The following is a 26,332-nucleotide window of genomic DNA, read 5'->3' on the forward strand; positions in this document are numbered from 1 at the left end:
AATTTATTTGCAGAGGTTGGGGATTCATTTTATATAATCATTTTGATGCTAGCTCATGTGAATTTTGTGAAATAAACAGTACAGTTGCTGTACTCAGTTGTACAGTTTATTTATTTTGTATATACCATGAATAATTCTTCACATATTTCCTAAATTTTGATATATAGCCTTGATAATTCCATAAGCTCCCTGCTTTGTGTTACAACAAAGTTGTAAGGCTTTTGTGGTGGGGTGAGCGTGGTTTGAGCGTCGGCTGCAGAGAGAGAGTGTGAGAGGAGCGGCTCTCGGATCCTTCGTCACAACTGTCAGCTGGAGGTAATCAGCGCCGATAATTGTTAATTGTTTAATTGCGCTGATTGCCTCTGATTGCTTTCAACAGTGAGCCTGGGGTTTTTAAAAGGAAGACCGGAAGCTGGAGCGAGGGTTGGGCTGATGACAAGGCTGCTACGGAACCGTCGGAACTTTGTGAAAAGTGTCTGTAAAAACGAAACCGAAAATAAAGGAGCACGGCAGTGCTAATTGTGGAACCGATTGTCTCCCGTGAGCGTGTGTTAAACAGGAGGGGTGGCACTCACTTGCCACAGCTTTATTTAAGAGTAGTACACCCAAGTAAAAATGGCCTTTAAAAATCAGGAGAAAGGGTTTAACTAAGTTGAGCTACTTTTGTGATTACAGGCCTCAACTGTTTTATCTTTTCTGTATGCCAGTCTGTAACTACTTTGGCCTAAGTTGTTAGGCAGAGGGAACAGCTACACCATTACTTGCATGCATATATAAAAATGCACATAGTTTAGGATTGTCACTTTTAAGTGGAATACTTGCACTCAACACTGCATCTACCATCTGTTTTTCTCACTGACAGAGGATTCCCCATGATTGCATTGTCATTTCTTTCAGACTGCGATTGATGTTTTTTTTTGTGTCTGTAAATGCTGGTCTACTGTTTTTTGTGCCTGGCTGAATTCATTGCACGTTCTGCACAATACATTTACATGTGCGCAGTGCACCAGGGCAGTACTGCTTCACCCAGTCAATCAAAGACTTTTTTCTTTTGCTTTTATGAGGATCACAAGTGACCACTAATTGCAAAATTGCTCTGGTACTTGTGATGGTCCAATGCCTACTGAAGTCCAACAGGGATATGGATGGTGCTGTAAGCTGATGTCATATGCCCTAAACAAATGTGTCCCTAATCATAAGATATTCAGTGTATCCCATAGTGATGGGAGGTTAAATAAACAAAGACACTACCAGTCAATACAGTTGCACAAAAGGCAAGAACTTTTACTTTAAAAATTGTTCAGTTCGGGTCACTAGTTTAATCACATTTAAGTTGAAATATTGTTGAACCATGTTGGAAAAAAGTCATTTGAAACATATAAATCTTCTAAAACATTGAAATTTACAATTCTTATACTATCATTACATATGTTCAGTTGGACTTAGATCAAGTGAATGACTTACCCAGTCAAAAATGTTCCAATTTTTGCCTTTGAAAAACTCCTTTGTTGATTCAGCAGTATGTTTGGAATTATTGCCTTGCTGTAGGATGAAGCACTGTCCAGTGAGTTTAGAGGCATTTGTTTGAACTTGAGCATATATGATGCTTCTGTACATGGCAGAATTCATTCTGCTGCTGCTATCAGCTGTTACATCATCATTGAAGACAAGTGAGCCAGTACCTCTGGCAGCCATACATACCCAAACCATAACATCCCTACCACCATGTTTCACAGATGACGGGGGGTACTGTGGATCTTGGCATGTTAGTATTTTCGAGACCTGAGGCAAGATGCATACTGCAAAAAACGCGTGCCACACCTAGAAACAAACAGGGCCGGGTTGTACTGAATTAGTAGGGCAGATAGGCAAACCAATTGTGCATTTTATAACTAAAGCATGAAAGTTTAAGCATATAATCTACATACCCCAAGGTTTTATTTCAGACATGGAGGCAAATTGTATCTGACCTCTGGTGACCTTGAGAGGACATTGACCTCAGCATTGCATTTTTCCAGTTTTTGCCCCATCACTCTCCATTATAATCATGTCTTTGCCAAAATTGAATTTTTGTTCTAATAGAGATGCTTATTTGCTGCCAGCAGCCTCAGCCATGGCCCTGTAACAAAATTCTGCTTAGAGCACCAGTTTGGCCAGGGGGGCTCCTGACCCTACCAAGTATATGTGTTTATTTCCAGGTGTGAAGGTAGCTATAGCTTGTTAACAACTTTGACAACTTCTGCTGTATGTTATATGGAATTACATGACTGTCATTCGTTGGACCTCATTTGAGAAATCAAGTAAGTGCTTCTATTCTGACTGACAGCTACATTAGCAAGAATGTAGAAGAATTACAGTAAGTATGTGGCAAGCTAGCACGATAGCAAACATGCTAATCGGAAGCTAGCATGCTAGTTTGTTTGCATTTTTCACCTGAAACCCTCACTTTCTCCAAAGAGGGTGTTAAATGACATTTGACTTTGAATTTAGTATTGCTGCATAAAAATGTATAAAAGAATATAAATATACACTTACAATGTGGTATGTTCTTGTGCATTACAGGATAATCCCTCTGCATGCTTCAGCTAGCTTGGATGCACTCTTCATAACTCTAGCGGTGGTGGAAAGCCTATATAGACTTTGGCACTTCAACATCTTCCATTCTTACTACTTCTTTTCTGCTTCTGGTGTCTGCTTCTCTCTTTGTCACCATGTCGAAACGCCATATACTGATTGATCTTTCCCAGCCTTTCACATCTAAGCATTCCAAGCTGCATTGCCCCACTAACTGGGAACTCTGTGCTCTCTGCGAAGTAGAAACGGGATGATTTGCAATGCCCTGGCAGGTCAAGCAAACCACCACTAGGTAACGGTTATGTATCATTGGCCAGGGATCTCCTTGAATTTCAGGAAATTAGACGAATATCAGCTGAGCTGGACCTGGGCAGGCTGGATGATGGGAATAGCACAGAAGCCACACTGATGACCAACAGGGCACAGTGGCACAAGACCCGTCGATTAAAATATAATCAAACCATGCTGCAGCGGCGGCGGAAGTTATCAGAAAAGGTGAAGCCGTCTGATGCACTCACGGTTCACGCACGGTCTGCTCACAGCCGTGTCAAAACTAAAGAGCCCATGTGCTTCTTCTGCAACAAGCCAGCTGGCTCTGAAGTGCTCCATGAGGCATCAACAAAACAGTTAGATTTCAATGTTAGAAATGCTGCCTTGGAAATAAAAGACACTGAGTTGCTTGACAAACTTGCACCTGGGGACATGATAGCCCTTGAGGCAAAATATCACTGAAACTGCCTCCGGATGCTCTATAACCAAGCAAGACAGGCTGTATCAAAGGATGATCATGAGGAAGAGGCTCAGCTGCATGGCATTGCTTTCTCAGAGTTGGTAGCCTTTATGGAGGAAACCCTTAAAAGAAGAAACCCTAGTCGGAAAAAGCACACTCCATGGTACAACGATACCACCCGGGCCCTGAAGCAGTCTACTAGAAAATTAGAGCGAAAATGGCGGTCAACAAAGCTAGAAGTATTTCATCTTGCATGGAAGAACAGCTTTCTTCAGTATCAGCAAGCTCTTGCTTCTGCTAGATCTGCCTTTTTCTCAAAACTAATTGAACAAAACAGACATAACCCAACATTTCTATTTAGTACTGTGGATAAATTAACTAAAAAACAATCATCAGAGTTTTCAACTTATCCCTCCAATCTTAGCAGCATTGACTTCATGAACTTTTTCGATCAGAAAATTGAGGCTATTAGAGACCAGATTTCCAAACTGTCTCCATCATGCACTATTTCTGTTCATGTTAATAAACAGACCCACACCTGGTTAAAACAGGAAGATTTACAGACGGCGGTACTAAACGGTTTTACGCCCATTAGCATGGTCGAGTTATCCGAATTAGTTATGTCTTCAAAACCGACGACCTGTCTACTCGATCCTATTCCTTCAAATTGGATTAAAAAACTATTTCCAGTACTAGGCCAGCATATACTAAAAATCATTAACACATCCCTAGTCACAGGATACGTATCTGAGTCACTAAAAGTGGCAGTTATTAAGCCATTATTGAAGAAACCAAACCTAGAACCTGATAAATTGGAAAATTATAGACCTATTTCAAACCTTCCATTTCTATCAAAATTATTGGAGAAAACTGTTGCTAAGCAACTAAGTGCATACCTTAGATCTAACGGTATCCTTGAAGTATTCCAATCTGGGTTTAGACCCCACCACAGCACAGAAACCGCACTTATCAAGGTTACAAATGATTTACTACTGTCAGCCGACCGTAACTCTGTGTCGGTTCTGGTGCTCCTCGACCTGAGTGCAGCTTTTAACACAATTGATCATGGAATTCTACTGGACAGACTCCAGGCCTGTGTTGGACTTCATGGACAGGCACTCGCATGGTTTGGATCATACCTATGTTACATTACATTACATTCATTTGGCAGACGCTTTTATCCAAAGCGACGTACAAAAAAAGTGCATTTCATGGTTGTAGACAACTGCTAAACACGGGTTCAGTAAGGTACAATACTTATTTTGTACAGCTATTTCTAGCCGAGAACAGTGAACACTATTCTGGCCTAACATCTGCAAAGCCAACTAGGCAGAAGAATAAGCTACAGTATTAGGACAAATACAAATTACCAAGAGGTGTTTGGATGGGGCAACATGTAACAAGTGACAGGAAAAGGGTTTATTTCACTCTTTTTATAAAAGAGTGAAATATACAGCGTGGTGGTGGTTAGTCTAGGTATAGTCTGAAGAGATGAGTCTTCAGGTCACGGCGGAAGATTGGTAGTGAGGGGGAGGTTCGGAGAGGGACGGGGAGTTCGTTCCACCACTGGGGAGCTAGGGTTGAGAAGCTCTGTGATCCCTTTGGGCGGGTGGGAGGGGTTACAAGGCGCCCTGCTGCCGCAGAGCGGAGTGGTCGAGCAGGCACATAGAATTGAGTCATGTCCTGCAAGTAGATGGGGGCTGTCCTGTTGGCAGCAGTGTAGGCAAGGGTCAGGGCTTTGAACCGGATCCTGGCGGCGACCGGTAGCCAGTGAAGTGATCGCAGCAGAGGAGTGACATGGGAGAATTTGGGGAGGTTGTAGATGAGTCGAGCAGCGGCATTCTGAATCATCTGTAGTGGCTGTATGGCACAAGCTGGCAGACTTGCAAGGAGAGAGTTGCAGTAATCAAGGCGAGAGGTCACCGTAGCCTGGACGAGCAGCTGGGTGGAGTGCGTCGTCAGGTATGGTCGAATCCTTCTGATGTTGTACAGAAGGAATCTGCAGGACCGTGATGTTGCCTTGATGTGCTCCTTGAGGTCCAGTTGGTCATCCAGGACCACCCCTAAGCTCTTGGCAAAGTGAGAGGCAGTCACTGTGGTGCCATCAACCGTGATTGAGAGCTCACGAAGTAAGGAGGTCTTGCATGGGAAGAAGAGCAGCTCAGTTTTGTTGAGGTTGAGCTTCAGATGGTGGCTGGCCATCCAGGTGGAGATGTCAGCCTTTTTAGTACAGTCTGGCTTGATTGACAATTCATTTATTCAGTAGGTGAGAGTATAAGCTTTCTAACGATGTATAGCATGTCTAATTCTGCTTTTGGAATAGCGTTTTATAGGTCAGCGTAACAGAAAATATTCTTAGCATCGCATTCACTGACGCATTCACTCTATGTTAGCATAAAAATACGCTGCACCTAACGAAACGTGGTCAACGATATTTCGTAATTTCTGGGAAAATACTATTATTATTGAGGACTTCTGGACATAGCTAAGCCATATTTTTGCTGATAGACCTAGCTGTAAGAAAAAATAAGGTTCCGGACGAGAAAATCTTGGTCTTCGTAGAAACTGTCTTTATTGGCAAAATATGGCAGCAACAGAAAATACACGTAGCATGTACTCTGGGAGCATCGAAGTCAAAATGCCCCCGACTGTCTGTCTTGGCCTTCTTTTAAGCTGTTAGTTGTGATTTGATTAGTGGTACCAGTGATGATTGGTGAGTGAGATGATTAGTTTCTGTCAAGAGTCACACAATGCCTTAGCAACTCTGCTTTGTTAATCACTCCCGAGTCAGTTTCATTCACCTTTCTCCCTCTCCTGGCTGATTGTATCAATATGGCACTGTCAGTCTTTACAGTGATACTGAAGTCTTGTGAGCTGTGAACTAAGGCTTTCTTTCATCAGTGGGCCCAAGTATTGCGTTTTGGCACAACCTCTGTATTGAAGATTTGTAGTTGAACTAAAAATCTTACATATCCCCCTTTGATGGTTTATTTGCGAACATGGACCATCACTCATTTGGATACTCTTGCGGTTAGTCCAGCAGTATGGTTTCTTGGTATGGCATAGAGCATCCTTTACTCACATGCCTCTCCGGATACCCTCCCAGCGGGTCGCTCTCAACTGCTGATGGCCTCTGGGTGATGCCCTCATCTCGGGATACACCCCTCGCCATTGGACTATTACTGTGCCTCACACGCCTAGGTCCCATGAAAGCTTTTGCTGCCTTGTCCCAGTCACAGACCAACCACACTGTGACTTCTAATCCATTACTGACTTACAACCAGGAGAGAGAGAGAGGTAACCAAACCCGACCATGAAAGTATTCAACAAGCATAAGAAACCAATACATGTGTGAAGAAGTGGGTGTTTTGAAATGATATTTGTTGGGAGGAGATATGTGTGCTTTAAGAAAAACCTGGTGTAATGCGAATGGTGTATGATAATGCTTGCTGTGTGACAATCAGTGTAATGAGTGGTGGGGGAAAAGATGCATTTAAAACAAAAAAACAAAATGGGTGAAGGAGAAAAAAAAAATGGACATTTGGCCAGACAGTACAGGGTGGTCATAACAGTGAAACAATGATAATGAATAAACATTGCTTTCTATGCAGTGTTGTAGATACCTGCCTTTTTTTTTTTTTTTTTTTTTTAATATTGATATCAATATCAATAACAAAAATAATAAAAATAATAATACTTTTTTTTTTTTTTTTTTGGTAATTGAAATGATGATGGTGTCTTTGTACATAAATATCTGACAAGAGATTGCCTAAACCAACCAAGGTGCTTGTCTAAGACTACCACTTGAGTGAATGGTAACCTGTCGTTTCAGGATAGCACACATACAATACATTATTATGCTCTGACATAGGATGAGCAGGAAACAGATACTGACAGCTATTTTGAATGAAATTTCCCAACCAAATCCTGAGTATGCAATGTCTAAATCACCATCGTGCATTTGATAGATTAATGCCTCATCCTTTGCCTGTAACTCCTGTTGCACTTTAATGATATGGCTATCCTTTCTCTGCATCAAGGACATAAGTAAATTGTCCAGCTGAGGGAGTGCAAAATCAAATTCAGGGATGTCTTCAACAAATCCTAGTTCTTCCTCTGGTTTGGCATAAATTGTTTGCTGTGATGTATTAACATATGGGAAGAGGTAGTTTCCTATGGACCAAGATGTGCGGGGTGTAATACAAAATGATGTGGAATTGATTGGACAGGATTGCAAACTGTCATTGACATTGATGGAGAAGTGTCTGTGTGTAGTGGTAATGCATGCCTTTTGTCCGATCATAACTACTCTGGTTAGATTATTTGGGATATGAGTCAGATGTATCTCGCAGATTGTCTGGTCTGTCTGGGCTAATCCACAAAGTGGCTGTTTTCCTAGAGCATCGCATTCACAAAAGAAACCAAACGTAGTTTTATCGCAACAACCAGTATTCAAAGCTCTCCATTCCCCTGATTTCAGTTGCGCGATAAGCCTGGGTAGGTCTTTCCTTTCTTTAAGAACATTGTCCTGCAACACTCCTATGTTATCTACCTGAACGATTTTCTTAAACACTTGTTCTGGCTGAAAAATGGGTATGGAAACTGTCAAGGTCATTGCATACATCTGTCTCATGTGACACCCAAACTGATTAAGACTATTCCCCGCAGAACAGGCCCATGATTTATCATGTATGTTGTTAAAAACAGTTTCGTTCCACCATTTCAGGATCTGCATTGGTGGGATCCTTTCAGTGGATTTGGAAGGTTTCCCCCCTTGGGGAGAGAAAGGTAAATGAATTCCTTTCATCAAAGAGGCCATAGTGCGAGAGTGGCTAACAATCCTTGCAGGAAGAGGATGCACGAAGAAACTTTGCTCATTTGTAAGAGGTAGCTGTAAGGGATGGGCAATTTGCATCTTCCCACATTGTTCAGGAAGGTCTTTAAGTTGTCCACCTTTGTTTTGAAACAATTTTTCAGGCCAAACCATTTCATGATTACTTCCTCTGTAAAAAGCGTTGATGGCATTCTCCCTGCTAACACTTCTTGTAGAATATGTGAAATCTCTTGTTGCCTAATGGATGAAAATTGTGCACAGTATAGTTCTTTTTGCATGCGGTTAAAAGCTTTCCTGGTCTTCTGAGTGATAATTGATAGTGCAGTTGCAATGGTATGGATGTTGTTTACCGTCGTCTTCTCCTCCATCAGTCCTTCCTGCAAGTACGCATCTGTTTGGAGAACTTGTGAACCAATTAATTCCTTCAATTTTCCCTCATTCTTCCTTAAAAGTTGACTGTCCATCCAGTTAGACACTCCCAACCCAGCTCCAGTTGCGCTAAGTGCACTGTCCATGAACCCCAATAATTTCCGCCCTACTGGGGTTCCCGTTGAATGTGGAGTTTGGGGCCCCTCTGCCTGTTTTTCCATTGATGACCTGGTTGCCACCGCACCATGGTACTTCAGAAACGCCGTTGTCAATAGGTCCTTGTAGATGTCAGCCACACTCTCTCCTTTGCACAGCTCATCAACATCTGGAGACCACGCTGTCAGGTTCACCAGGACTGGTACATGGACCCACTGGACGTTGTTGATCAGGATTCCAGGATATGGTCTTGTCACTATGCCTGACTGGGGAGCGGGTTGCTGTTCTGGGCATTCCTGGAGCATCGCCACTGTCATCGGCAATATCAACATTAGGACACTCCCTCGCATCTTCGTTCTCTTCCTGTCTTCCTGCTTGATCTGAAAAAATAAAAGTGTACACAAAAATCAGTGCCCACCCCCCAACATTTAGACAGACACAAACATGACGTGCGATCAGTTATTCTCTGTTCTTTTGTAGAATTTTAACTGATCCACATGAAACCATTTGTTTGTGGTTCGTCGTGCTGTTGCCTTGTACTGGACTTTATATACAGTTTCTCCACATTTGTCAATGACTGTGTATGGGCCCTTCCAGTTAGCTGACCATGGCCCAGCATGATGGTAATTCTTTACCATTACCTCATCTCCCGGCTCAAATTTTTGCTCACTGACATGTTGGTCATAATACATTTTGTTGTATTTCTGAATCGAGCCAATCTGTTGAGCCGCTTGCTGGTACATAGCAGGTAAAGAAGAACAGAGGTTTTTCAGAAAGGTTTCAGTCGCCCATCCCTCTATCATGGGTCTCGGCACCTCTAGTAGCAGATGTTCTGGCATTCGCATTCCCCTCCCTGTCATCAATTCATGGGGGCTGTATCCTGTGCTTTTGTGAACAACCCCTCGCACAGACATCAAAATACTAGGAGATTTTGAGCCCAATTGGTGCCATTTTCCAATACCATTTTTCTCAATGCGGTTTTGAGTGTTCTGTTTGTTCGTTCAACCCCGCCTGAAGACTGTGGATGGTGAGCTATGTGTAGTTGGTGCTTTATCCCAAGTAGTTTTGCCAAGTCTGTATGAATTTTTCCTGTGAAATGCGTGCCTCTGTCACTTTCCAGGCTAAGTGGCAGACCCCATCTACAGTAGACTTGTTCCCATAATACCCGGGCTGTGGCGGATGCGGTATCGGACTTAATTGGGAACGCCTCTATCCATTTAGTGAATGTATCTATTATGATGAGAATGTACCTGTAGCCTCCTCTAGCTGCAGGGAGTGGACCTACATAATCGATCTGCAAATTTGTCCACGGTCCTTCGGCTAGACACGTGGGCTTCAGTCGCCCTTTCCTTTTCACTGGTGATGGATTAATCTGGGCACAGGTTAAACAATTTGTGCAATAATCTTTCACATTTTTGTCAACGTCTGGCCACCAAAACATGTTTTTTAATCGGTCTTTTGTTTTTTCTATACCTAAGTGCCCCCTGATTGTGGATATGATACAAAATATCATTCCGCAATTCTGTGGGTGGGATCCATACTGGAATGTCATTTCCAGTGTACAACAGCATGCAATCATGGACCAGGAGTTGTGCATCAAACAGAGTCAATGGGCCCTCCAAAATTGCCTCCCCATTCTGTTTCTGCTTGATTGCTTCCCCAAAACTGGATCCCGTTGCTGCGCAACCTTAAGGTCTGTCGGTTCCCTGACGTTTACCACAGCAACTAGTTCTGGTTCCGGTTCCAGAACATGGAATGGTCTCCCTGCTACAGCTGCTTTCTTTGCTAGCTCGTCCACAGCTAAATTACCATCTCCATGTTGGCTTACTCCTTTCTTCTGATGGGCTTTCACCTTTAATAGAGCAACCTTATGTGTACAGGACTTGGCTGCTGTCCACAAAGCCTGTATGGGTCCGACCTGTTTTAAAGGTTGGCCATCAGCGCTGGTGAAGCCCCTTTTCTGCCAAATGGGTAAATACTCAGTGAGAGAGTTAACAACAAATGCAGAGTCTGAAAAGATGTTTAAGTCTGAATCTGGAAAAACTGAAAAGGTCTGTAGGACTGCTGAAATTTCTGCTTTCTGAGCTGAGAAATGAGATGGACATCTGTAAAGGAAATCCCCATTGTCCGAATGAATCGCAAAGCCAGTATGATACTGACCATCCTGCCAATATCGGGACCCGTCCACATATACATCAATGGCTCCTTCTATAGCGCACACTTCAAAGACACTGTCCAGAGGCTGGACAGGTTTAGTGTCACAAGTGTGAGGGTCACCTTCATAGAGAAGTGTACGGGGTAACATGCATGAAGATTTGTACACAGTTTTCAAATTTTTGGAACCCAGATCCAAAGTCCATCGTGCTAATCTTGAATTAGATACTCCTTTCACTTTGCCATTCAAAAGAAGCTGAAGGGGTGTATGGGGAGTATGGAGTGTCACTTCATTAAAGCCGTAAATGTACTCGAAATGGGACATTCCCCAATGAACTGCCAAAAGGTGCCTGTTACATGAGTCAAATGCTTTCTCAACCGGAGAGAGCACACGGGAGGCATATGCAATGGGCCGCAGATTCTCCTGAACTTCCTGCAACAGAACTGCTGATAGAGCTTCCTCAGTGGCTGCGGTCTGCAAAATAAATGGCTGTGATCTGTCTGGATTACGCAATGCAGGAGCTTTAATTAGCGCATCTTTCAATTTTTCAAATGCCGTTTGATGTTCTGGACCCCAATCCAAAGCATCAGACTTTTTCTTTTTCCCCGAATAAGGAGTTAAGCGGTCTGGCAATATCAGCAAAGCCTTCAATAAAGTCCCTACAAAATCCGACTATCCCCAAAAATGATCTTAAAGCTGTGACTGAAACTGGAACTGGAAGTCGCTGAATAATCTCTACCTTGTGTGGATCAGGAGTGCGCCCCCTTTGGTAATTTTAATGCCCAAATAAGTTACTTCCGATTTGAGAAGTTGCGCTTTCTTGGGATTCAATTTGATTCCTGCTTCTTCAAGGAGGTGAAGCAGTTCTGCAAGTAAACTGACATGCTCCTCCCTTGTTGCAGTCTGCAACAATAGGTCATCAACATACTGAATGAGACATTCTGGTCTAAAAAGCACCTAGCACATTTGCCAAACACTGGTGGAATAATGTCGGTGAGTTAGCAAAACCTTGTGGAAGCACATTCCAAGTGTATTGGGTATTTTTAAATTTGAATGCAAATTTGTATTGGCAATCAGGATGCAGTGGGATGGACCAGAAACCATTGGAGACATCTAGGGCAGAATAATAGTTAGCTTCTGGGAGAAGGGATGCTAGAACATCAGGTGTGGCAGCTACCACAGGCGCACATGTGGGGGTGCACTTGTTGAGTTCCCTATAGTCAATACATAAACGCCATGAGTTATCCGGTTTACGTACAGGCCATATAGGAGCTAGGCATGGAGATAAGCACGGCCTAATGATACCTTGTTCAAGTAGGGAGTCAATTGCACTCTGCACATAGGGGTTTGCTTCATTCGGGTAGCTGTACTGTCTGAGAGGGGGTGGGTCCCGCCCCTGCACATTCACCTCTATGACACCCGGATCAATGCGACCACAATCATGCTTGCTTTTAGCGAAAGCCCCTCTGTGTTGTCCTAACAGGTCTGATAGCTGGGTATCATCATGTGACAACAAGCTATCCAAATCATAATCCTCTGCCTTCTTAATAGCAAACACCGCATGCACATCAGAAATTTCGACTAAATCATCCCCACTCTGAGTATTGCGCCAAATACAATTATTGCCATAATCGATTATGTATCCCCGCCTCTTCATTATGTCTGATCCCAAAATATTGCGAGCATCACCAGTTGTACTGAACCAAGCCTTAGCATTAAAAGAATCACTGCCAATTCGAAAAGCCAAACTGTCCGACTGAGAAGCAATAGACACTGTACCATCAAAACCTTCCAGAGTAATTGTATTCGTGGGATTGCGAGGGTGACTATCTGAGTGTATAATTGACAAGGAAGCACCAGAATCCACTAGCCAACTGTTGCATCGGCCTCCAACAGCAACATTTACAATTGGCCTACCATAGGTATCTCGTTCCAAAGGTGCAATGTGGTTCACGGAGGCCTGGAACCCCTATGCTGAAGCATTAGCACATTTCGATCCCATCCCCTTATTAGCTGCGCGCAATTCAGCGTTTCGGCGCTCAGTTTTTGTAAAACCGACTGCATTTCACTGAGCTGTTTGCTAATCTCCGAATATGGAGATGTTCTTTTAATGTTGAGTTGCATCCCCTGGCAATATGTCCTTCCTTTCCACAAGCATAACATAAAATTCCCCGTTTGGGTTAAACAAGGGGGGCCTTTCACCCCTCGCTTGTCTCACATCCTCCGGCACATAACCTTCATTTTTCCACGACACCGATTTACGAGTATGATTCGGGCGTGATGTGGTCTCGGCCAGTGCAGCCACTGGTTGCTTTCTAGATTGGTTAATGCTGAGATTCATGTTATATAGCTGTGTCATTTTTGCTACGATATCTGCGTATGCGGCATGCGAATCTATATGTAGCGCCAAAGCCCTCCGAGTATTCGAATCGCTTTGTGCAATCAATGCGGATTTGAATGCGGGATCCTGTTGTGTTAAACCAGCGATGCCACTATAAGACGAAAAGGCTTCCCATAGGCGCGCCGCATATGCGGCCGGGTGTTCAGAAGGACACATCACTACTTCCCTTATCTTTTCCCAATCCACAGCACGAGTGCCCAAAATGTCCAACAACCCCGTTTTTCTGCGTTGTTGGTTGGCCTCCCGATTTTGTATGTCCAGTGGAAGCGCACTAGCAAGAGCATGGGGTAAACAAGCAGACAAAATGACACATGCGTCAACATCAGTCAATCTATGTAGGCCGACCATACGTTCCAAATTCGCAAGAAACTCTACCGGATCTCGCTTTGAGGGAACAAATGCACCAATACTTTTTACGAGAGCCTCAATCTCGCTCGGAGACAGCGGCTTTACAGTGGTTGTAGTGGTTACTCTGTTTCCCCCTTCCCCCGGTATAATAGTAGTGGTCTCGTGAACTGGCGCTACGGGGAATTTTAGGGTACGTAACGAACTGCCATCCCCCACCAGAGGTAAACCTGTATTTTGTGCGTCACTCCAAACCGCGCCGTCACTTTCCTCCCGAACCCGGTTCCCCGGAGCGTTACTATTCTTCTCATACAAGTAATCGCACGTACCTCGTACGCTTTTAATTCTGTCTGCGTAGCATAGAGTTCACAGTGGAGCTCCTCGTTCTTTATGTGTAATTGAGCTACCTCCTTGCGCAGATCTAGCTGGATTTCGGCATTCAAATTCGCGTTAAGTTGATGGCTTTGTAACGAGGTCAGAAGCTCACCAGTTTGCTGTCGCAAATTTTCATTCTCTGCTTTGAGAGCATCCAATGTTTTATTGCCTAATTTGTAAGAAGCAAGGACGCCTTTCAAAACCATTGCAACCTTACTTTTTTCCTAAGTTTATTGGTCGTGTTCCTATCAAATTGGAAGGCAGCCCATTCATACGGCTTTTCCTGGTTCTCTATTCCTCCAACATATCTGATTTGCCGTGCTTAGCAATGTACTGAAGAATAAACGATTCCATTATCATAGATTCTCTCAGTTGTTCCCACTTAATAAAGAGTTAGGAAAGCACCCTCGCACCACCTCTGTGCGCAAAAACCTCTATTTCCCAAAACAGCAATCGGGCTTGCTGATTCGAACCCAAAAAACAATTCCAAATACGTTACGATACGTTAATCACCGCAACCTGGTTCCGTGCGTTGAACCAAAATTAAACTTTATATTCCAGTTGCTTTAGGAATATTTTATACACCTACTGTATGGTTCAGTACCTCGAACCAACAACGCTATTCCAATTACTTTAGGAACGTATAGCTTGTCGCGTACAAATCCTAGCCACAGTCCGTCGGGCCCTATTCAGTTACTTTAGAATAGTTTGTCGATTTGCAAGCACAAAAACAGGTTCAGTATGTCGAACCAACAACTCTTATTCCAATTACTTTAGGAATGTATATAGCTTGTCGCGAACAAATCCTAGCCACAGTCCGTCGGGCCCTATTCTGTTACTTTAGAATAGTTTGTCGATTTGTAAGCACGAAACAGGCAAGTTGCGTTAGTAACTTGTTAATTCCCAACAGTTCCCTATACCCAGTACGTCGGCAATTCAGTTGCTTTAGAATTGTTGTTTTAGAGAAATGAATGGACTTAAACCCTGCAACTTCTACTGCACCTTACAAACAAAGACTACTACCAACAATTTCAGTCAGGAAACCTCCTTTCCTTGTAGGTTCTTTGAAGACGTGAAACTGAATTAAAAGTGGAAGCTGTATCACGAAAGATGATACTCACCGTATGGGAAGCTGATGTCAGGAATCTCCCCTCTTTTTTTTCAGCTCGCGTTGGGCTGGCTCGCCAATGTAAGAAAAAATAAGGTTCCGGACGAGAAAATCTTGGTCTTCGTAGAAACTGTCTTTATTGGCAAAATATGGCAGCAACAGAAAATACACGTAGCATGTACTCTGGGAGCATCGAAGTCAAAATGCCCCCGACTGTCTGTCTTGGCCTTCTTTTAAGCTGTTAGTTGTGATTTGATTAGTGGTACCAGTGATGATTGGTGAGTGAGATGATTAGTTTCTGTCAAGAGTCACACAATGCCTTAGCAACTCTGCTTTGTTAATCACTCCCGAGTCAGTTTCATTCACCTTTCTCCCTCTCCTGGCTGATTGTATCAATATGGCACTGTCAGTCTTTACAGTGATACTGAAGTCTTGTGAGCTGTGAACTAAGGCTTTCTTTCATCAGTGGGCCCAAGTATTGCGTTTTGGCACAACCTCTGTATTGAAGATTTGTAGTTGAACTAAAAATCTTACATATCTGACATTGTTTTCTGGAGCAAAACAGAAGCGAATAGAACAGTATCATTGATACTGTCTCTGTCTCCATTTACTGAACATAGATGAGATTTCATGATTGCTATGTAAGTATTACTGCTCAAAATATTTCGGTTATATACGTTATTTTTGAAATTGAGTATCTTTAAATAGGTTAGTGGTGTTATATAATGTGGATATTTCACACTGTAATGTAAGCCTTAAATGGTAGTGTAATAGTTTTTGTGAAGCATGCAACAGTGATGAAGTCAGAGCCATTGCCATTGCCAAAACGTGGTGGACGGTTGAAAATTATTTTCATGTTGTCCCATCCCCATACAAGAAAACATACGAGAGTAGATTATAGAAATACACACAAGAGTTCATTATTACACATTTAGGTACTGTACCACGTTGTGTGACAATATTTTAGCATAATTTTTTAAAATCTGATAGCAATGTTTCATCTTAAACCTTCATAAGGGGCTCGTTTATATGCTTTATAATGGACAATACATTTTTATTCAATTTTGGAGAGATTTTGGATATGTTTCTGGACCCCTTGATATTTTAGACCATTGTACTGACTGAAAGCTTGCAGTTCCCAATTATGCAACAGTGATTTTCTTGAGTCAAAACAGTTGATTTGTAGTGAAATACGTGAATATGTTGTGATTTACAGCAATGCATAATTTAGACATTTTGGATCTATTTGGAGACACTGGGTACACTGCTTAGTTTTTGCTTCATACATCTATAGTAGTTCTACATATCCACCCTTAGATTTTATGAACTTGTGGTCAAGAAGTCTTTGATCTAGCACATGTATAGTTTAACCTGCTGTATATATGCAATCTCTCAGTATTTCATTGCAAACTTAAAAAGTGAAAATTCATTTTTGATTTTTTGTCAAAACAATTGCATTTGTGGCACTTTATTTCTTCCAAAATTATGAATATAAACTAATATGCAATAGTATTGTAAATTGTACAAATGTCTTGCTTCATTTAAGCCATTTTTCAAGTCTCTGTGGTGTTCACATCTGGAGTTATAAAGCCTTAAATAGGGTACCCCCTAACCCTCTATGGTACGCATTATGATGCCAGTTGGTAAAAAAATGTTTGTAATGTTTTTTTGTCATAAAATAGACCAAGTGAACATAATTTAAAGAAATTTTCAAGAAATAATTTTTTTGGGGTACACTTTAGGGTGCGTTACCTTAAAGCAACACGGTGCCATAATGGTAAGGAATGAAAAAAGAGAGTTATTGTTTAAAATTTGAATGAAATGAAATTTGAATATTCAACGCCCCACCAGTTTAAAATTCATGTCATTTGAAATTGAAAAACGAAAAATGAAGTTTTTTTCAGAAGTTTGTTTGTCTGAACGTTACCCTCAGACAACATTGTACCATTGTGGAACAGCCTATAGGAATGAATGCAATAACAAGTGTAAGCATATTTCAGCAAACTTTATATCAACAATCTATCAAACCAAACTATCAAACCCCTCTTCAAAACAAGATAGTGAGTCACATTTCAGTGTTTGAGCATTTGTGTTACATTTGAATGCTTGTTTTCAGTTTCCTGATGTGTGACTTTCCTCAGATATGTTGCCACCATTTCTTGTGTTGCTGCCATCTTTGGCTCACTGCTTATGGTAATTCATGAAGCAGTTCTTCTCAGCTGTGAAGCATAGGTAAGTGGCACACTTTGAGCACTGAACTTTCACTATACCATTACAGCCAGGGTATTTGCACCGGCCCCTATTCTCCACCCAAACAGACCAATGATCAGTGTTGTCCTGACGCACAGGTGTTGATGGCACTGGTGCAGCATGACCTCTGCGCTTCTTCTCAGCCAGGTCTTCCTCAACATTCTGTGATGGTCTCCCCCTCCTCTTCAAGACTTTCCTCTCCATGCAAAGGCAACTTGCAACTTCAGCCTTGAATTTTAGCAAGCTGTACACACAGTAAGTAGGTCATAATCATGTGTGGATTGTAAACTGCTCTAAAACCACACAAACTGTAAACAGTAGTTTTGAACATGCACAGGAATGTTGTAATAAAGCACACTGGACAATTGTGACTAAGACTTTTGGTCACTGAAATGTGTTCATCAAGGTCTTGGGTATCAAAAGATGACAAAATGTTTTAGCAAATCCAATGAGAAATATAAAATACATTGCTAAAAGTTAGTGTTGTGACTACTATTTTTCAACACCAGGTGAGAATGGGAGGGCAAATGGCCTTTCTGTAATGAATATGCATTGGGTAGGACGACCTGCCAGCTAAGTAGGCTATTCACACCTGGCCGCATGCCTCCCCACCACTAAGACAAAGACTCAGTGAGCCATTTAGAAGACAGAAACAAAGACATCTTTTGATTTTCAGAACATTTATTGAAGCAAACTATACGCATGGAAGATGAGATGAGACTGGTGTACTCTTGCAACGCTTGCGTGGCCTCTTAGCTAGTGGTGAACTAGGCCGTGTTTCCTGATCAGCATCTCTGTAAATATGATAAAAACAAAATTGTTAGGAAATGTGACATCAAATCAAACTTTATTTATATAGCACATTTCCTTCAACAGGTGAAAATTAAATGTGCTTTACAAAAAAGGGGCAAACCACTAACTAATGAAAACAAAACTTAGGAAATGTGACATGGTTACATCATATACAAACAAAGAACCAAACAAACACAACCAGACGCAGAGAGGTAGCCTATAATTTTGAGAAGCAATGGTTAGAATCGTTCGTAGTGTGGGAATTTACAAGCGCGCATATTAGTGAATATTCCTACAAACACAGAGATACGTTGCAATACAGTACACATATTTACCAATATGATCATAAGAAATATACTTACGCATGAAGTTGATCCTCAGCTGGATCAGTTCGCTGTTCGAAATGACACCGCTCTTCATCAGTGTCGGCTTCCGGACGGACCATTTTCCAAAATTAAACGAAATGTTCACCTCAAAAGAAGTGAATTAGGCGACACTTTGACATTCTATCCCGCTTTCGCAGACTTGGCATTTCTCACATGGATCTAGCATCGCCCCTCCTTTAGTCTCCTTCTATGGAGAGTAATTATAATGTTGTTAACATGTGAATGCGATTTGGGCGGACTTCCTGCTGAGCGAAATTCACATAGTAATGAGTAAGGTTTAACGAAGCATACATGATCTAATTAATCAAATTTAGAACATTTAAAACAATTCATATTATTTGCCAATGGGCGCATTGGGAAGTCGCGATTCTAAGGTTTCTGTCGATGTTTTTGTTGCGTCTGTATGATAACAGCACGTGAAGTTAATCATCCAAATAGAAACGAAAGTTAATCTCATCTTGTCGAGCTCCGCCGGCGGAGCTCTCGACCCCAGAGGGTTAATGCAGGTGTTACTTAACAAGCCCCTGAAGTATTCAATTGGAGGCTTCACTTCTGTGGCTTGTGGGAGACTGCCTTTCCATTGTGGGACAGGAAGAATGGTCCTGCAGTTTTTCCACTCTAGTTCCTTGGCCCTTTTTGGTATTTCTTGAAGGGGAACTAAAAAACAAACAAATATCCTAAGCATGCTATGAAAATATCAATAAAATGCAATACATTAAGAATAGGTGAAAAATGGTTATCAATGCATTATACACCCTATCTTATACTGGTAATACCTGTCGCTGCAATTTCACCCTCACTGTCCTCATCTTCATCCTCAGGTTCATTCTCACCCTCACTCTCACTTTCTCCTTGCAGGGTTGCTAGCAGCTCGTTGTCTTCCTCACCACTACATTCTAATTCATCCTCACTAACATCAACTGGGAGTGCTAATTCTACCTTCTTCTTTGAAGAGCCATAGAAAAATGTTGTGTTCATTCTCTAAATGGAAGAAAAATGTGTGTAAAATATAAGCTTATGCTCTGCAGAGAGGACTTACAAAGTGCACTGTTATAGTAGACAATACAGTGTAATAGCCTGAACTTTATTACAACTAACACTATCAGATTTATCTAGGTTAATTTGTAGAGATAGAAATAAAATTATGATGACTGTTATGCTTTTGAACAGTATATAAACCTAAATACACAATACCAAAAAATGTCATGGTGGAAATTCATAATGGTACGGTGTTACTTCAAGGCAACATTTGCATTTTAACAATTTTCCATTATTAAATTATCAAATAAGGTACATTAAACGATTAAAAATGAAACTTTACTCACCTATTATTGTGAATCCGATTTTTTCCAGATTGTAAAATGACACAAAAAGACGTTTTAAGACCAATTTTGTGGAGAGAGATGATGGAGCTGAACCATGTGGAAAAGGCGGCAAAAAAGGGATTCAAAATGGCCTCCAGAGAGTCATGTGACAAATTAAAACACTGCTATTGGTTTCCTTAGAGCCCTGCCTCTTTTTTAAAGTATTGCATCATAATTGAGGATGTATTGTGTGAGTGTAAAAGGCCAAAAATGTTACCTAGAGGCAAAATGTTTTTGCACATGGCTCTGCTTGCATTGCATCGACCACTGCTAAGTGCAGCTGGTGGCTATAGCAGTGGATATATGGGATATCCCTCCATACCTTCTTTTGCAACAAGGCCTGAACCCCACCCCTGATCCCACTCATGACAGCAGCTCCATCGTAGCATTAACTGATGATTTCATCTGCACTGAAGCCTGAGTCAGAAAGATGTTGAAAAATTTGGGTGGTCATAAAATCTGCATCTAAAGCCGTAGGAACTATACCCCGGAACTAGGAACCTTTTGAGGAACTCAGTGTGTTTCCACCGCAGGAACTAGGGTCTAAATTTAGTTCCGGGGGCTTTGTTTTACCCCTCAAAAGGTTCCTGCTCGGGGGGTAGTACTTTCCGAAAGTACAGGAACCTTTTGGGTGGAGCTTGCAGCGCTGAACATTTCTGATTGGTCGAGTACTCGCAGCATTTTTGTGTGTCTATTTTCAGGCGCCATGTTTGAAAATATGCAGGCGCAGACCGATTCATTTTCATAATAACTTCAAATCAAACTTGTATGTTATGCAGCGCAGTAGCCTACTTTTGGTTATAGCCTGCCAACGTCTTGGAATTATAAAGTGTGCTCTTCTGTTCTTTTCTTGCTTTAGTATTCGTTTTTTATAAAATGCTAAGCATTCGTGCTGGGACAGCATTTTACGTACTAAAACATTCAAACGGATTAATTCGGTTGCTGAATATTTTCTTCCGGATTTTCTTTGTTAGCCCGTTGTAATTGACTCAAAACGTTTGATACAGTTATGTGAGGTATGCGGTAGTTCTGCGTAATTCACATTGGTGATACAGTAAAAGCAAACTGGAAATCACCTTCCGCACTTTTTGTCAGGGTAAAATAACAGGTTAATTCTAGTAATCGTACCTTTAGCTTTTTCAGACTGCCGTAATTTTACTCTGCCATTCTTCAATTCCACAAAAAGACCAGGAAGACTATGGACTAATTTATGGTGCATGGTTCGCATCTGGAGGGCACACTTCGCTGCTCGGCTAGCAGTAACTTCGAAGGAAAACAAACGGTGGCTGTACCACTACTAATTTAAATTTTCACGCAAGTCCGAGTTTTCGTTCTATTCTTGTCATTTTGCGATTAGCCTACATAGAATTGACGATGAGAAAGTATTCAAACAGCAAATTGTTTACAACGTGTGCATGTTTTCTGCTGTTGTTGCCAGTTATATTGGAAATGTGAATGCATTCTGTCGCTTCGGATGTCAAGACATGAAAGCGAATGTTCGCATAAAAACATAATGAATGTGTTTGAGAGGATATATAAAACAGTTACAATCTGACTATTGGTCTGTTATATCCTATTTGTTGCATAACGGTCCAAGTTCAACTACCAACGACAGTTTTGCTTGACAACGGTAAAATATGCCCAAACGGCTGCAGAAGAATATTTCAATTCCATGTGATTAAATCGATAAAAATCAATAAATACAAAAGTAACCATATATAGTCATTGTTGGTAACCCGTTGTATATAAGTGGAATAAACCCCTCCGGACTGTCCCGGTTATTAGAAAATAATGTAGGCTACTTCGGTGGTAGTATGGGGTTACAGAAGAAATCATATGACAGATGGACCGACGACAACGTCGCTTTTTCAAGTCAGTGGGCTAATTTGCCTAATCTTCGCGGGACTTTAGACCCCGGTGGAAACGCAGACAACCATTGGCTGAAGGAACATTTTAGTTCCTGGTAAAGTAGTTCCTGGGACTGAAAGTTCCGGGTAATTTTGGTGGAAACGCGGCTTAACTGACTAAGATCAAGCAGACCAATCAGGTGTTCCTCTGGAATACTATTACAGACAAACCGAATCATAATTGAAAGATTTTCCACATTGCATCTGTCTCTAGTTCCACCACTTTTAATACTAAACCCTGCATGATCTGCCTTATTAGGGGTCCAAGCAGCGAAGCTGGTGGAACCCTATTGTATCTGTTAGGATTATTATTATTATTATTATTATTATTATTAGTATTTTTCTCCGCTAAAAGTGTCTGAGGCTCAGCAACCATAAGTCCTACAGCAACCAAATTTTGTGGGTTGGTTCCTGTGGCGCCCCACTACTCAGGCACTAAAAATCACCTATGTCGACCAGATGGTGGCGCTATAACAAAGGGTCATGCGTAAAAGGCCATAACTCCCACACCATAAGTCTGATCAGCACAAAACTTCATCGACCTATGCATCTGAACATGCTCTACAACCTTGCTATTGGGACTACCTATGTCCACCATATTATTTGCTCGCCATTTGTACGTTTGTATTAGTTGCGGCGCGGTAGCGCCGTAGCTCCAAATCTAAGGTGTTACGACATCTAGTAAACTTCTTTACGACAAGCGGCTAGAAGACATCCATGGCAACGCAACTAAGTAATCCAAGACCGTAGGGTCTCGTTTTTATCTGTGAGGGGAGGGTCTGAATGTCGGGGAAGCAGTTTGTTAGTAAAAGCTTTTTGAGAGGATGAATAATTACTTTTCTTTGGCATGGATCCATTTGAAGACAGTATCGGGTGAGTTTGTTTAGTCTTTGAATCCGTTATTATGCTGAGAGAAATCATAGCCTATTCTCAATTTAATCTCTAAATTGACTGTAAGCTTAGGGTTTTAACTAGGTAGCTGTTTCTTAGGTGACTTAGTTAATGCACTCGTCTTAACTATTGCTTGTATTTTTGCTTAGACTGTTTTTTTGTTTTATTTTTGCTGTTCTTGTTTGTGTTAGTGTTAATGAGTTTAACCTACAGGGTCCAAGTTGAGCTACGCAGTTGTTCCCTGCACTTGGAACGGTACATTTACTTCTCTCTAGAGTTTTCGACACACTTGTTTCTGGTTATGGTTATACACTTTGTTGTACGTCGCTCTGGATAAGAGCGTCTGCCAAATGCCTGTAATGTAATGTAATATTCCGTAGCAACAAGATAAACCCGACATCAGCGCTAAAATATGCCGCTCACTGAATAACGAAATAAACGACACAAAATTTTTTTAAAATTATACCATGTCATTCTACAGTCAATATCTGGGACTAAACATTGAATAAATATACAATCTTACCATTTGTTTTACGCGTAGAGATGTCCCTTTTGAGACCGAGTGGTCATGTATTGTATTGGACAATCCGTTTGTGAAATATTCATGCATTTGTGATGCCTGGGTAGGCTACCTTCAAAAATAGCTGTGTGTAATACCACACCTGTTGCTTACGGCGTTGTCGCCCTTTTTAATACAATTTGGCTTGATTGACAATTCATTTATTCAGTAGGTGAGAGTATAAGCTTTCTAACAATGTATAACATGTCTGATTTTGCTTTTGGAATAGCGTTTTATAGGTCAGCGTAACAGACATTTTTCTTATCTGCCAATGTCTAAATAAATAATATGGTAGGCTACTCTGCGCGCAGCACGCAGGTCGCGAGTTGATATTTCGTATTTTGTTTCGTTTTTTCTGTCGTATTTATTATTTGAAATGTGTATTTATGTGTTATTATTCTTTCCATCTCTGTGATGCTCTGAAATGTGCATTCTCTGCTAAGCTGAGCAATGGATTGGAATATGTGTCTGACGTAGTGTTGCACGGTATACCGAAACTTCAGCTTTTTCAGCTTTTTCGGTACGTAAAAAAAAGAAACTGTTCGGTATTAGAATTTTTCGACATTAGTAGTATTAGTATTCGACGGTAGTTTTGTGTCAAATGTAAAAGCCAGGGAAATGTGTCTCACGCATTGCTGATTGAGAGGATGAAAGGTGTAATTTGTCAGAATCTTCGCTAGATGGCAGTTAGCAACTAAGGTTGTCAAGTGAGGTGACTTGCGCTTGTGCACTCAGCTTGTTGATACAACGCAAGCTTCGACTCAGTTCACTTCAGTAGCAATAGGTGTTCCAATTTGGAAATATTTTATTATAGATAGATGCTGTATTGTTATTAAAATATGCTGTTTTTAAATCTATTTAAAGGTGAAAGACCTGTTTTAAAGATTATTTAGTTTACAACTGTTTAATTTTTTAAATATATTTAATATATTTTTCTATTGTTTAGTGTTGTAACACTACAGGCCTATGCTTATTAATATGTTGAAGAGGCTTCAACTTAAAGGTTGTTAATAAACCATGAATTCGAAAATGAGGTCAACCCTTGTGGACATTACGTTCCTGATCTATTAAGGTAATTTCAGTATCGTTAGGTACCGAGTATCGAATCAGCATGGTTTAAGTTTCAAGTATCATTTCAGTATTGAGTATCGTGATACTAAACCTGGTGTCAGTATCAAAGTCAAATTTTTGGTATCGTGACAACACTAGTGACGCCTTTTTTAGTTGCGACATAGAAACACTGCAGCTGTACATACACGCCGGGCCATCTAAGTGTTACGACATAGTAAAGGCCTTTACGGGAAGCGGCCAGGACACATCCATGGTGACGCAACTAAGTCATCAGACAGCATGTCTTAGCACAAATTTGGCCATAAGTCATCAATATTTTATACAATCATCATGATATTCAGTAGATCTGTTGGGTGAAGGTATATGATCATGAGGACACAGCCATTTTAAAATTGTTCCATTTTTGATCTCATGTAATACTAAATTAGCCAGTGTGTCAATTATTTCATTTTGTATGTTTTTGGATGTGTATTTTGCATTTTGAGGAATACTTTTGGTAATTTCATTAAGTTTGGGGTCCTTTGCCAGAGTGCATTCAACCAGTTTTAGGAAGAGGCCTGAAGAGAAATACTGCTCATCATGTGGGCTTTCCAGATTGCCACGAAGCGGAAGCTCATTAACTGCAAGGAACTTCAGTACTTCTCCAATACTTTTAATGTAGTATCTATTTCTTTCTATCTGGGTGGGCCCTAAAGCCGGGCACCCACCGCACGCGTCGCGTATGCGTCGCGTAAACAGCAGGGCGAAGCAGCACGGCGCGACGCGTAGGGTGTCTCCACTGGTTCCGTTTGTGTCGCGCAAAGGCTTGCGTAAAAGCTATATATTCCTAGTAGCTCTCGCAGTCTGCAGTGGGCTTACATCGTGTATTTCACGTTTGTTCACGACTGTTGATTATGGGTTAAGTGAATACTTTGGTGAGAGACCTTTTTCAGTTTGTTAATTTGGTAATATTTCGTTAACTCGTAAATACGTGAGAAAGTAAACGCTTTCAAGAATTACCATAAACTTAAATCGCAACGTAGCCTGTATAACAATCAATCTCAAACTGTATTAATTTATTTGCTTGGTTAACAAGCGTGCCAATTTCATGAAGAATATGTAATGATCATAATAATAATAAATAATCCGTAATCAACCATTAGGAATTCCCGTGTTGTCTTGTCATTCACGTCAAAACATTTATAGGATCATATTTAGTAAAATCAGCTAATCATGAAAAAGACAGTAACAGTTTAATCTTGAAGAGATATGAACACCACAACGCCATGAACACCGGAAGCTTTGAAGTACAAGTGCGATAGGCTACGTCTTTCTGTGGTGTATTTTCAAATTTACCCCACCCCCTCCGCAAAATAAGACAGCGAAACTAAGTTTGCCTTTTCCCCAGGTTCCAGTTATTTATTTATTTATTTTTACAAAACGAAAAGGCTTGTATTTTTTTTTTTGGTGCTTATAAAATATCTGGGAGGTAACTAGGGACACACCCCCAGTAATATAAGGATGAAATATAAATCAGAGCATGTATACCTAGCATTTTAGAGCATATTTCTGTGTATAAACAGGCCATCGTGACGCGCGACAAGCCGAAAAAATAGAACTGAAGCGAAAAACTACGCTTCAGTTCGCTTGTGTCGCGCGAGCTTCGCAGCCGGTACGCGACGCGTTCGCATCTGGTGGAGACGACGTCGCCCGCTGCCATTGTAATAACAGTACTTCAACTACGCTTCAGTTACGCGCGTAATACGCGCGTAGTGCGCTCGCGGCCGATACGCGTGCGGTGGGTGCCCGGCTTAAGAGGTTTGCAATGGTTTCCTCAGTTACCTCCCTTTGCGACCAGGCTACAGCACTCTTCAAATGGCATTGACTAGATGCGTGCTTGCTGAATCCCTTGTCTTTCTCCAATGCAGTTTTCCAATTAAAACCGTGCTTGGTAAAAACAAAATCTCTGTCATTATTTGTGCTACATTTGCGACAGGGGAAACAGAAGCACGCATCTAGCTTTGCAGAGTACTCCAGCTATGGTCTCCCAGCTAGGCTGCTCAAGCCATGATTATTATCAGCCATT

General features: G+C 41.4%; 1 long non-coding RNA gene across 1 annotated transcript; it reads right to left on the minus strand.

The window, feature by feature from the left end:
- Positions 1-17,960: 17,960 nt before the first annotated feature.
- On the minus strand, positions 17,961-18,741 carry LOC135260384 (uncharacterized). Its single transcript, XR_010331561.1, has 2 exons — positions 18,452-18,741; positions 17,961-18,091 (listed from the first exon to the last, which is right to left on the minus strand). It is a non-coding gene; the product is annotated as an uncharacterized LOC135260384 (long non-coding RNA).
- Positions 18,742-26,332: the final 7,591 nt, after the last annotated feature.

Source organism: Anguilla rostrata, chromosome 8, assembly GCF_018555375.3.
Source record: "Anguilla rostrata isolate EN2019 chromosome 8, ASM1855537v3, whole genome shotgun sequence".
NCBI classification, from domain to species: Eukaryota; Metazoa; Chordata; class Actinopteri; order Anguilliformes; family Anguillidae; genus Anguilla; species Anguilla rostrata.